The sequence below is a fragment of the Notolabrus celidotus genome, chromosome 1 (assembly GCF_009762535.1).
Source record: "Notolabrus celidotus isolate fNotCel1 chromosome 1, fNotCel1.pri, whole genome shotgun sequence".
Lineage (NCBI taxonomy): Eukaryota > Metazoa > Chordata > Actinopteri > Labriformes > Labridae > Notolabrus > Notolabrus celidotus.
In genome coordinates, this window is record NC_048272.1 from 18318926 (window position 1) to 18332245 (window position 13320).

Consider the following 13320-nt stretch of genomic DNA (forward strand, 5'->3'; position numbering starts at 1 on the left):
AAAGCCTCTCAGCTTCACAAGTGTGTGTAATGTAACATTGATAGTGAGAGAATGAACTGATGTTTTTTAATCCCTCAAGATGATCCGAAACTGTCTTCCTTGTTTGCATTGATTACACAGCTGGCAGGAAAATGCAAAGTGTGTAGGGCGAACGTATAGCTGTTTAAATCGGCAAATTGAACTGCAGTGTTTCATAGTGTGTGTGCATGCGTCTGTGTGGATAGAGGAGTAGTAGAAAGCGCATTGGACGAAGGGGAACGGTCACGTGACACTGCCAGCGTGCTGGATTTAAAAGAAAGGAGAGGAGAGAGTTGAGCATTAGATACGTGCAAAGGACCTGGCTGAGCGGCAGAGACGGCAGCTCCAGTCCGCTCCCTCTCTCCCCTGCGCTGTTCCACCGATGCGACAACACTGTCCCGTCTTCATCTTCTGACAAATTAAACCCAATGACTCACCTTTACCGGGGTCCATCATCATAAGATCACTGAGGGAGCGCGTTCACGCAGAGCACCTCTCCTTAATCCCCAAAGAGGTAAGAGGAAACAACTTTTTGTGCGTAAATTCAGGCATGAATGTTGATTACTTCGGTGTGTAATCTCGCGTTGCACCACGTGACTCAATCAGAAACTCCAGGTAATAGGTCTGGAAATATCTTAAATACATATTATGCTTTGGTGAAGCACGTGAGTCTGACAGAGGAGTGCGTAGCAATAAAAACTGCGCCAAACAGCGCAACTACCACAACACTCATTAAATGTAACAAGGCGTTTTTAATAACTGTAGGATTACTTTAAGTTAGCAGCACTTTAATTAAATATTTGATGTGTAATCAATTCACCGTCTGCTGGTAATTGCAAAATCCCTGTTTCCAATTAGCACACCACAAATAACTAAACTAAATCATGAAGTTGAAATGCTTGAGCATGTAGAGGCAATACTGATGAAACTAAGTCTGTTTTAATTCCCCCTTTTGTTGCTTTGGGTGCTTTAATGTTGCAGATAAATTGCACTAAGAGAACTAAAGGGTTGGATATGTTGTTAAAGGAACTATTTCCAAGGTGGTATGGGAAAAATAGCACCATGCTTTATTGTAGGTGTTTAATGTGAGACAGAAAACATGCAGCAACAGAGAAGATAATTTTCCAGTTTAAAGAATGACCCTGGTGTAGGCTCGCAATGAAGAAATTAGTTTTTGAGGTGAACATTTTATAGTCCTTATAAAAGTCAAGACAACTCAGCTGATTTTAGGAGTTTAAAGTGAGCGTTTATGACCAACCCCCTCCTTTTATTCTGTCTTCAGTTGACATGTCCCATTTGTTGGATGTATCACCACTGTATATCTGATTAAAGGGCCTCCTGCTGGTTTCAGAAATTAGTTTTTGCTTTGAAGGCTCATGTCTTGCATTCTCTCTGTGACAAATCTAAGCATGAAAATGTGAACTAGACAATTTCCCATCACACTGTAAAGTGCCTCCAGGCAAGTTGTTCAACAGCTGGTGGAAAACTGTGGCTGTGTTTGGGAGCTTCTTGTGAGTGAATGTAATGGGATAGATTTCCTGAAATATGGGGACCTATTGAGTCCTGACATATAAAAACCCGACAAGCAGAGCTGTCAACTGTCTCCTCAGCATACTCACTGTACAGCATTTAGCTACATCAGGTTTTTCCCTACAGTTTTACGAATGCAGATTTGCTCCATCACATAATGAAGAGGACTGAGCGGTTGATTCTGTATTAGACTAATTGCTCCTCCACAGTCCATCAGGGGAGCACATGTCTGTCTGCATCCTAATGACGACCTGCACAGTCAGAGGTTGAACCCTCACCCTCGGTGTCCTGGACACCCTGCAGGCAGCAGGCGTACATCATAACCTCCCTGCACACCTGACGTGCTGGTCCATCACCTTTACTGAATGTCAAACCGGCTCTCTTCTCCTGCCAAGATCTTTAATTTTTCACAGCAAACCTAAAAATATGACTTACAACTTTAGTATTCAGAGCTTTTTAGTGCAGGAGAAAAAACATGAATGAAAGTGTTTTTCAGTGACCAGGCATCTCTTGCTTGTGTAGTGTTTGCATAGCTCTTTAATATGGAGGCAGCATGCTATATACGCATTACATTCATACTCACCTCCTGCTCTTCCCATGAGGAGGAATCCAGGCTGCAAGTGTTATGGGTAAAAAGTGCAAAGTACCACATTCCTCAGCAGAGACATTGTGAATAGATATTGTTTTTAGACCTACCTGACTGCTCTCGCCTATTACACAGCCATACTTTTTGATAGAAAACAAAGAGTTAGGCTGTTTGGGTGGCTGTGGCTAAGGTCCAGTAGGTTGTCTATTTGTTCATTGTTCCAGTAAGATAAATTCCTGTTATTGTTGTGCTTATTGGAAATGCCATTAGCCAGTGAGCAATGGTCACTGTAGCACTATGAATCAAAGAAGCCAAGGAGCTGAAACTCATCACGGTCTGATTTTAAAGTGGCTGGAAAAGCAACACTAAAAGCATTCAGATGTAAGTGTTTGTGTCCTCTGTGAGTGCTGCTGTTTGACTGCAGCTCAGGTTTAAAGATAAGGAAGGTTAAAGGGATGTTTTAGTTTTTTTGAAGTGGGTTGTATGAGTTAGATATCACCAGTAATTGTACTAGCAACAACTGATGCTGGTCAGCTCGGCCCCTTCAATGAGAAACGGCACGCAAGCTAATCTACAGTTTACTGCAGATGGGGCCAGTTCTGTCACGTCATTTAGCTAACTTTGAGTAACTTTAACCCACGCACTCATCTCGGCTTAGGTGTACGCTCAAGTGGAAATTTTTTCAGCACTTCACTGTTTTTGCACTATATGCGGATGCAAAACAAATGTGCTATCCCACCTGCAGCGCGCTTTAATGTTATGGTCAGGTGGGATCCCAGAAGAATAAACAGATTCTAACTACTATCACCTGGGGGATAAACTACGAAGCACAATTTTCAGCTATGCAGGCAACTTCAGGGTTAACTCAGAGTTTTCAGAACTATGATAAGAGATCAGTTTTTAAAAGCACCTTTTGTGTCCTTTCAAAATAAAAACATGTTTGTCATCAATCACTTTGCTAAAAATGTGCTACATCGTGGAGCTCTGAGACTTGAGGTGAGGAGGAAGAGACACCATCAGGGCGCTTTGTCCACCTGTATGATTTGATGTGAAAATATCAATGAAAGTTATTGATTGTGCTTTCCCCACATCATACTTGAACAGAAACTAAAATAGGCCAACAGCAGAGCCTTTGAGTTGTTGTTGTTGTAATTATTAGATGTAAATTTACGTGGGCTTATTGCTTTGAATCATGTTCTCATAGTAATTTTAATTATCTCCATATCGCTCTGTTCTGTACCATCTGGGCTTAAGCTGATTACGTCTAAAACTGTCATACACGCCACAAGAATAAATTGGAGCAACAAATCATTTTGATGAAATAAACAGGAGTTATTTTAGTCAGGGAAAGTGACAAGTCTCAATTTGTGCATTCACTCTTCTCTGTGTCATTTATTTCATTCTGAAACAGCAGCTGTGTTGATTTCAGTTTGGATCATGTTTTAACTTCATATTTTTGTAATATCAGTTTGCTCTATGTTTGAAAAATATGATGATCTGCTCATGTTTGGGATTGGACATATGTTGCTCCATGCGAACATGCTCACAGTAACTCAGGGTTGATTTAGCAGGCTGATAACCAGCTTTGTGTGACAGCTCTGCACCATCTCCTTTGTCAGGGTTGGTGACCCTTAACGTACTTGGGGTATATTAAGCTTTGTACAGTAGTATCGGCCTCTGGCGGTGTTGTTGTTGTTCATCTGTTTGTTTCTCTATCTATCTCATACTTTCTGTGTCCCTCAGTCTCACTGTCTAAGCCTAACACAGAATCAGCAAATGGTTGTTCAACTTGAATCTGGTTCTGTTCAGTTTCTGCCCATCAGAGGAGGTTTTTCTATGTCTTTTTCTGTTACTTGCCAAACGCTGCCAATGGCTTGCCCGTGGGGTCAGTGTTCAGTCTTTGTTGTTAATATAGCAAACAGTGTGATCTAGACCTGCTCCCCACATGACATGTTGTGATAACATGTGTTATGAAGTCTCGCTGTCACTGTAAGTTGTGTGGTTTTGCATTGTTGTACACTGAAATGGATTATTTCTTCATGGATCTACGGAGAAATGAATGAATGGCCTGCTTCACTGCGATGGAGTCTGGCTGCCAATCTGTAACACCAACCCCACCGCATTTGGCAGCGTTGATTGCAAACTACAGCCAAGCACATCGACCAGGTCACTCCTGAGTTAGACACCTCAGTAGTGCAGTAATAGACTGTTCTCCTTTAATGTGTTTACCTGGCTTCACTGAGCAATCGCAGCAAAGAGCTGCAGAGCAGCCAACAGACTGAAGTTGTGCATCTATGCTTCATGCTGTCAACTTCCTGCCCTCCTTGGCTGTCCCCCCTCTCCTCTTCCATCAAAGTTTGAAAACTCTGTAAAGTTTACCGCCTGTCATGCTGTTTCTACTGCATTGCTCTCAGCACAATGTTCCAGTGAAAAAACAACACAACCATGTCATCATCCAGTGTATGGTGTCACTATGGATACTGTCTTATGCCAATCTGATAGACTCCATCCAACACTTAATTGTCACTCCTCTGTTTCTTAAGAAAGACACTGAACCCTGAGGTGCTTCGTACTGAATGTCACTCAAACATTCAAGTATTATCCATGCAATACATACAGCACTACACACATGTGGCCTGTTTCTGTTAGGCCCTTCCTTTAACATTAGGTTCTAGTCCATTACAGGTTTGACCTTTTTTTGCTAAGGAGCAGTCACATGAGTAGTATTTGATATGATCAGCAATAATATTATGACCACCTGTGCAATCTAATGCAACACAATGCAACAGCTCCAACATAATTTCTACTTTTTTTACCGGAATCTACATTTTCAATTTTGTTGATGTTTGAAAAATGCAATTTATATTTATTATTTTGGTGGTGTTGGTGTATTGGAGTGCACTGTTATGAAACATGTTTGCATCATTTAATCTAATCCATTAACATACATTAGGCCAAAACAGTGGAACACCTTTCAATATGAAGCACTCCAGTTCGGGGAAGTCCTAGAGAGACTAGTGTCTTGCAATCTAAATGGAAAAATAAACTGTCAATTAGTCTAAAGCACTCAGAAAACAATCATAACTGAGCAAAATGTGTATTGCATCATTTATCACAGGGTGTGTGGGTAAACAATAACAAATTGGTTTCCAGAGTGTGGCTAAAATTAGTAGAGCTAGCACCACCAGATCTCTTTGTCCTTGCATGTAAACGCCCACATGACTGTGCTGCTTACATGTTGCTCCAGTCTAGTGGCTATATGCCAATTCAACCAGAAACAGCCTTCATACAACTTTTTAAAACACATCAAACACAGAGATGCAATCTATCATCTTTGCTTGTTAACACTGGAGTAGTAGAGCTTTTCAGCCCGTGACCCCCAAAATATAGGTGTCAAAGACTTGACCCCCACTGTCCGTCGAAGTGATTTAATATGGCTTAATTTAGTTGGCCTTCAGAAAATTAGCCTACCTATATGAGCATGTGGCTGTGTTTAATGTGCCGTTATGAATTAACCTACTGCTACTAATGCTTTTGATAATTAACTGTTCACTAACCCTAGACTAAAGAGTCATCTAGCAACAAACAAAGGCAGAAAACTCATTACATTTTGTATTTTAAAGGTTTTATTTCTAATTTAGCTACTATTTATGTCTATTTTTTGCTATAATGGGTTAAATTTACTATTTATAGATAACTTTTAAAAAAAGATAATTCTGGAAGACATCTCACGTTTGTGCCTCGCGACCCCTCAGGGGTCCCGACCAACACTTTGGGAACCCCTGTAGTGGAACATTGTAAGAAGCTGCAGCCCTTCTGGTGGTGGATGGCTTCATTACAACTAAGACACAACATAGGACCAGCTTTTTGGGCCTACAATGATAAAACATTAATTTGTTTAACCAACTAACTTCTTGGTATAGTCAACTAAATGTACACATCCATACTTTTTTTTTTAAAGATATATTTTTGGGCTTTTTTCACCTTTATTGGATAGGACAGCTGAAGAGGGACAGGAAATGTGGGGAGTAGAGAGTGGGGGAAGACACGCAGCAAATGGTCGACCAGCCAGGAGTCGAACCGACGACCTCTGCAATGAGGACCATAGCCTCCATACTTGGGACGCTTAGACCGCTAGGCCACCAGCGCCCCACACATCCATACTTTAAACATTAAAACCCACTACAAGTTGAAAAATAGATAATAGTGAAATAGCCTTTTTGACCAGGTAAACAATATGGATCTTGTTAGCTATAGTAGGCCTCGGAAATGGTAGAGCTGTTTTAATGGATTGCATTGAATCGGTGGTTGTAATGTTGTGGCTGCTGAATGAAAATAATCTCAATTTTTTTTAAGATTTTCAAACTGAATCTCAAGAATATTCAAGGATAAACTATCTTGCTTGTAAACTAAGGTAGATCGATCGATGGATAGGTAAAGGAAAAAACAATAGAAATACAAGAGAAAATGCCCAGAAGGAAAAATAATCTTTATTCCAGCTATCGAAATGGATGTAAACACCACCTCCTCTATTGTATGAACATATTAAATGTGTTCATTTTTGCAAATGATGATGTTAAAAAGTTTCACCTTGAGCAAAGATACTGATTGTTGCTCATCTTCTAGCAGCAGGTCCCAGTGAAAATGCCCTGCATGAAGGAAAATTAACAGCCTGACGAGGATATATTGTAATTTAACTCTGATATTGAATTGCATCACCGATACTTGTGAGTTTTGAGCTTTGGGGCACAAACGGCTTGTTGTTTTCCATCAGCAGTGAACTCTTTGCACACAGGGGGCAACACAATCAGCAGAGGTTTTAGGGGAACGTTGTTGGAAAGTCTGGGACAATCCAAGCCATTTTCTTTTTGCCCTTTCACTGCGTGTACTTTCTGTTTTTCTAAAGCTCAGCTTAAATCTGCCCTTTCAATGAATGATTATATAGCATTAAAAGTTTTAAAGCAAATGTCAGCTACCTGACCGGCTGCTCCTCTGGCCTCAAACACTTTGATGAAACCAACCACAAACTCCGCACCCAGATCAATAAACAGAAAAGGGGATTAATTTTCACTCTCGTTCTGTGTCACATACAGAAGGAGTACAAACTCAGAGCAAACACTTTTCACTGCCTTGAAAGCTAATGGATTCATTTATCAAAAACAAACATTTTGCCTGAATGGAGGGCTTAAATTTGTCCTGCTTTCTGCTGGTTCTTTTTGTTGTTGTTTATATTGAAGCAGATGAGCTGTTTCCTCTCTGACATGTCTTTCATTTAAGTGGCTCTGATTATGTGTTTCCAGTAATCCTTGAAGCTTTTAGTTGGCAGTTTTTCTTATATGGACATGATTTAGTTTTTCATTTTACGTGTGGAAATCCCGCTCACTGTAGCAGCAGTGGAAAGCGGGTCCCAGCAGAACCTGTAATATTTGTATCCAGACAACAATTCTGCTTGCATTAATACAACTAAACATGGTTTGAATCTGCTAGGTGCCATTTTAGTAACATCAGTGTTGCTGACTGTTGACCACTGCTTTTGTGCTTTGTGTGGTTGGTTCAATAGAAAGTCTGATTGTATGTGTTACTCTAACATTTTCTCATTCAAGAGCTGCTATGAGAGTCGAACACGTGGTGAAATACAATATGTGTGCTTATGTTGCTGCTTACTCTCATCATCAATAAGCAACAGGAAAGAAATGTTCATAACAGTTGCGATATTCACCGACAGCTTTTAACATTGATGAGTATAATGATGTAGAGACACCATATTGCCAAAGATGAGGGATAAGTGATGACGAGGGATTTGAAGAAGACAACGATCCAACCAAGCTGCATTAATGTTGTAAGTGAGTGAGTATGTAACGGTACCCTTTACTCACCGTATGATGCAACAGAGTAAGATACTGTTTGTCATGATGCTTTTATTATTTTTTAACTTGTATTTTTGGGCATTTTTGCCTTTATTTGATATGACAGCCGAAGAGAGACAGGAAATGTGAGGACCAGAGAGTAGGGGAAGACATGCAGCAAATGGTCAAGGCCGGGAGCAGCCTATAGCCTCTGTATATTGGGTGCACGCTTAAACTGCTAGGCCAACGGTGCCGCCGTCATGATGCTTTTATTTTGCCTTGCCTGACTGATAGCGAACATGCTTTTAATTTGAAAGGACATAAATAGTGCTTCTGCTTAGTTGTAAAGTTGCAGGTGTGAATGATACACTTCAAGAAGGATCAACGGTAGAAATGTGAATATATTAGCATCCCATGAAGAAGAGAAGGTATAAGTACACAAGAATGAGAGAGGGATACAGTGGGGGAGAGAGAGATTGTCCACTAGTTAATCAGTAGCAGTGCATTGATTTTGAACTGCCTAACCAGGAACCAATGCATCCGTAGTGATGAGCTCAGGTTTAAGAAGATTGAATGATGTGTTTTGTGCCTTACTTGCTGGCAGGCAGCTATTAACTAGCTGGAATTTTGCAGTGCTATTTTCACGTTGATGGTTGATCAAGCAGTGTAAAGTGCTCAAATAATTTCTGTGCCTATTAATTGTTTAAACAGTATGGAGAGAATTAACTGCCTGTGTCTGGACCGTGCCTATGTTCCCACAGCCCTATGTTCCTACATTTCGGCATCTATGAGCTCTGCTTCAGCGGAAAACCTTTTCCATCAGCCTGTTTTGTTTTTTCGTGTAATGATTGTGATTGTGACAATTTTTGCTGCTGCTGATCGAAATAAAATGACTCATTCATTCATTTACTATAAAGTGCTTCTAAAACATCTTGTGGGAGGATAGGGCTTAAATTGAAAGGAAATGTAGGAACACAAAACCTGACTTTGAAAATGTCCTAGAAATGTGGGAACATAGGCATGATCTCCCTGTGTCGTACATTTAGTAACATTCATTATAACAGACCTTGAAAAATGTTATCGGATTTTTCTGTAGAAGTATTTAGTCAAAAAGATGAAGCACCATATGACAACCAAGCCCCCGTGTAGCTTTCACACTCACAATTACCTGCTGCTGGTGCTGTTTACACAACTTGACACATTTGAATGCTTTTAAAATTGTTGAAGATACACTGCTTGAGCTGAAGCTCGTTTTAAATGCAGATCAAATTAGGTTTATGTTATTTACCAACTCCAAGGTTGGATCACAAACTGTCCCAGTGGTGGTCACTGCAGAGGGAAAGGAGATAGAGGTTGTTACCTCTTGCAAATACCTCAGTATTTTGATTGATGAGTCCCTTAATTTTATTTGTTGCTTTAACTTTTATTCCGGTGCTTGACTATGGTGATCTTTTGTACATGCACACCACTGCTTAGTGTCTTCACAAGATTGATGCAGCCTACCATGCTTCCTTGAGGCTCATTACCAATTGTAAATCTCTGACTCACCATTACTCGCAGGTTGGTTGGCCGTCTCTGGCAGCCCGTAGGTTGGTACATTGGTACATTTTCATTTATAAGGCTATTCTTGGTCTACTGCCACACTACCTCTGTGTCTTTATCACACAGAAAAGTGCTGGACAGTACTCACTGCGTTCCCAGGACTTTTTAATGCATTCTGTCCCAAAAGCTTGTACAGAAGCTGGGAAAAGGGCTTTTAGGTATTCTGCACCCTCAGCCTGGAATTAGTTGCAGAATGGCTTGAAACTCAAGGAGCTGGTGTCACTAAATGTTTTTAAATCTAAAAAGAAAGACCTTGAAGCTGAATCTTTAGAATTGTGTTGTTTTTAGTGTATCTTGTTACAACTGCCTCCTAGGTAACGGCTCTTTCTGTGACAAACATCCTTGTAAAGTGCACTTTGGTTCTCTGTGTTTCTATGTCTGTAACTTTGTGTTTTTTTTGCTGCTGACTGTCTTGGCCAGGTCTTCTTTGGAAAAGAGATATTTGATCTCAATGGGACCAACCTGGTTAAATAAAAAAAAAAAAAAAAAAAAATTGTACTTAAAAGAATCCATACTGTCCACAAGTCAAGTTCTTTTTCACAATGACATGCGATGCAAACATACCATAAGTGACTCTGGGCTAAGAGCAGCTTACATTTTAGTGTACATACGAAAAACACTCCAGTGACTAACGAATGGATCTAGACAATAAAAGAACACTTGGCGGTTACAAGACACTTGTTAATAAGATCATGGCTCTGCTCCTATAAATAAAGTTATATTGTCCACATGCGCTCCTCTATGAAAATATAAACTTTCAAGGACATCACTGTCAAAGTAATTTACCTTTTTGAAACCTGCTGAAGTACTCACTCTGTCACAGTGCTTTGACATTTAGAAATAAAGCTGACAGGCAGGTTTAAGATGGTATTAATTAAGATGAAGATTTAAGAGTCTCTGAGGCCATAATTGGTCCAGAACTGGTCTCATTTGGATGGATGTGGCAGTAAGGCTGTGTGCTGTTAATGACTGGCTGAAGTGATTCCTGCATTATTTATGGGAGCAATCCAGTGTTTTTCTTTTGGCCTTTTGTCGTGTGTCACTCGGTCTTCATGATGGCATTAGTAAACCTAGAACAGGACTGAGAGGCTTGCCAGGTTCCGCCTGGAATAAACATCTCTGTAGTTACTGTAAAATCAAGAGTATAAGTTGTGCTGGTGTTTAAGACACAGTCTGTTTTGGGGGTTTACAGATAACGTCTTGTAATGGAGAAATTTTTTCTTCAACAACAATAACAAACTATATGGATCAGTTTGCTTGGGTAAAAGTTTTGACTTTATGGGTCTTTCAGTCTGTATTATGTTGGGTCCAGCTCTCTGACAGCAGGTTTGAAAGGTTAAGTAGAGACAACAGCAAATCACACAACACTTGTGGCACTGCAGGTGTAGAAAGTAAACGTAAACACTCCACCCGTCCCGTTAACTGTCCGTTTGAGCGGAAGTCTCGTTAACCTGCAGTGGGATGAGGTGCTGCCATTAGCGGACACATTTTACAGCCGTGATCAGTTTGCAAATTTCTCTGTTTCTGAATCTCACACATCTACACACGAATTTCCAGCGACTGTTGCTAATGTTTTCTTCTTCTTTTTTGCTATTCAACGCAGTTAGCATTCTTTTCCTCCTGTTACTTAATGCAGTTAGCAAACAACTTGTAGAGGTTCTATCGGCACCGTCTGGCTGGAATACCTTATTACAACCAGCTACCGGTGAAAACGATAAACAATTGTACTTTTGAAATGAGATTTTACGTTTGTATTAACTCTTTGATTTTTGATGAGTGAAAGAATAATCCAGCAATCAAAAATCATCCCTATAGTATATGAAGTTTGGGGTGTGAAGTTTTGAGAACTCGGAGCAAGATTGTTTTCTTTCTGACTAAATTACTGAACAGATGAGGGGATTTTAAACCCCTAATACATTTACATCCAGACAACAGCTCACCTGGATGTTTTGTAATTTGATTTGAAGTCAGAGACTGTGGATTCATTATTCTTAATTACCTCTGGGCACAAAGTGGAATCACTTTGTTCTTTATTTTAAACAAACACAAAAAGAAAAGTGAGACAGGGGAGGAAATAAGCCTTTATTTCTTGTTGAATTTATTAAGAATAGCATTTATGTAGTGTGTATTTATTACTAGAAAGCCCTCCACAGAAGCATGCTACATGAGCTCTGCATGCAGCATTAAACAGATCATTATGTTGGACCCTGAGCTGTCAGATGCTGTAGATTTCTCCGAACATGAGTCTATTTTTATGGCCAACAAGTGACCTACCTCCCATCACGTGCACGAATACACACAAATACTCCAATACACTGCCTTCATATGGGATCTAGAGTTGACTGCACGCTACACTGGATCAAATAAATGACACAGTTTACCTCATTCTGTCCACTGACATTGATTTTTCACAATGGATGAAGAGATAAAAGGGACATTTTTCTAGCTTTTGCCTGCAAGCCTAACATGGGGGATAAGTGAAAGAGAGAAAACTGTTCAGCTTTTGAGCTTCTTTAAATGTAAATGGCAAACGTTTGCTTTCATGTCATGTCCTGTTTGCATATATTCCCCAACGTCCCCCAGCCCAGCAGAGACCAAACCCTTGTTTCTTTTCCAGCCTATTTCTGTCTATGAAAGGCCATCATCTCTGTGTTTGCTTTCCCCTGAAGATAACAACGTAGTGAACAATGGCAAATCACTGTGAACCTCACAGTTATGATTAATGAGTTGCCCCATTGACTCCCCGGGAAAAACCTCCTGCTGTACAAAGGCGGATCGATGCCACTTTAGCCCAGCAGGACATCTATGGCTTCTCAGAACTCTGCTGAAACAAATGTTAGCAGGATAATGTTTAGAAAAACAGCCTGTTTACTTAAAAGAAGGTCTCTGGCTTCTGTGCAAGAACAAGAGCTACTGACAGACTGTAAGAAATGTGCTTAGAAGTCTTGCTCACTGACTGACAGCTCTGAGAAATGAGCATTTGGCAATTTTCTCTCCCAGATGTACTGCAATTTTTAGAAAGCACTGTTTGCTGTTTTATGGATATATTTTTTACCACCATCTGGCACACGGCTCTACACAATGTCCCCAAAATCATCTTTGAGATCCAGTTTTTAAGATTATTTGAAGACATTTGGTCCCTGTATTCCTCAACAAATGATTTTTTCTGTTATACGGATGCATTACTCATGCATGGTATTATCACTTCTGGCCACCAATTTCCATAAAAACACAAATGATCCATCATTTTTTATTTGTCTAGCACCCATCCATCAGGCATGTTCTCTCAAGACACTTTAAGCTGCTGTTGGTAGTCGTGATACAAACATCAGTTCTGAGAGAGATTTTGAATTTCAACACTACCCCTCCCGTCTCTGCTGTCGTAACCCCGCCCACAAAAGATCATTGTGCGCATTCTATGAGGAAGTAGTGGCTTCCCAGCCAATCAGGGCGATGTAGTGGGGTCTCCACTCGACCAATCAGGACAGAGGGTTGGGGAGTAGCTCTGATTTGTCCGTGATAACAGGAACGAGGGGAATAATAACATTGCTTGATACAAAGGCATTGGAAAGATTTCCCCATAATCTCAAATTACTCCACTTACCAATGAGTACCGATTGGTATTATGACCTTTTCTCCAAATCCAACAGAAAAAAGTAACGTTTTTTTTACACCATTCTTACCAACAGCAGCTTTAACAGAAATACCAGATCTAGAGTGTGATAGAAACCACAACAG

General features: G+C 40.3%; 1 protein-coding gene across 1 annotated transcript in view; it reads left to right on the plus strand.

The window, feature by feature from the left end:
* Window positions 1-312: 312 nt before the first annotated feature.
* Window positions 313-13320, plus strand: part of si:dkey-166d12.2 (rap1 GTPase-activating protein 1) — a 199099-nt gene continuing 186091 nt past the window's right edge. The window contains exon 1 of the mRNA XM_034686870.1: window positions 313-532. The gene's annotated coding sequence lies outside the window, so the exon portion shown is untranslated. The remainder of the gene's footprint in view (window positions 533-13320) is intronic.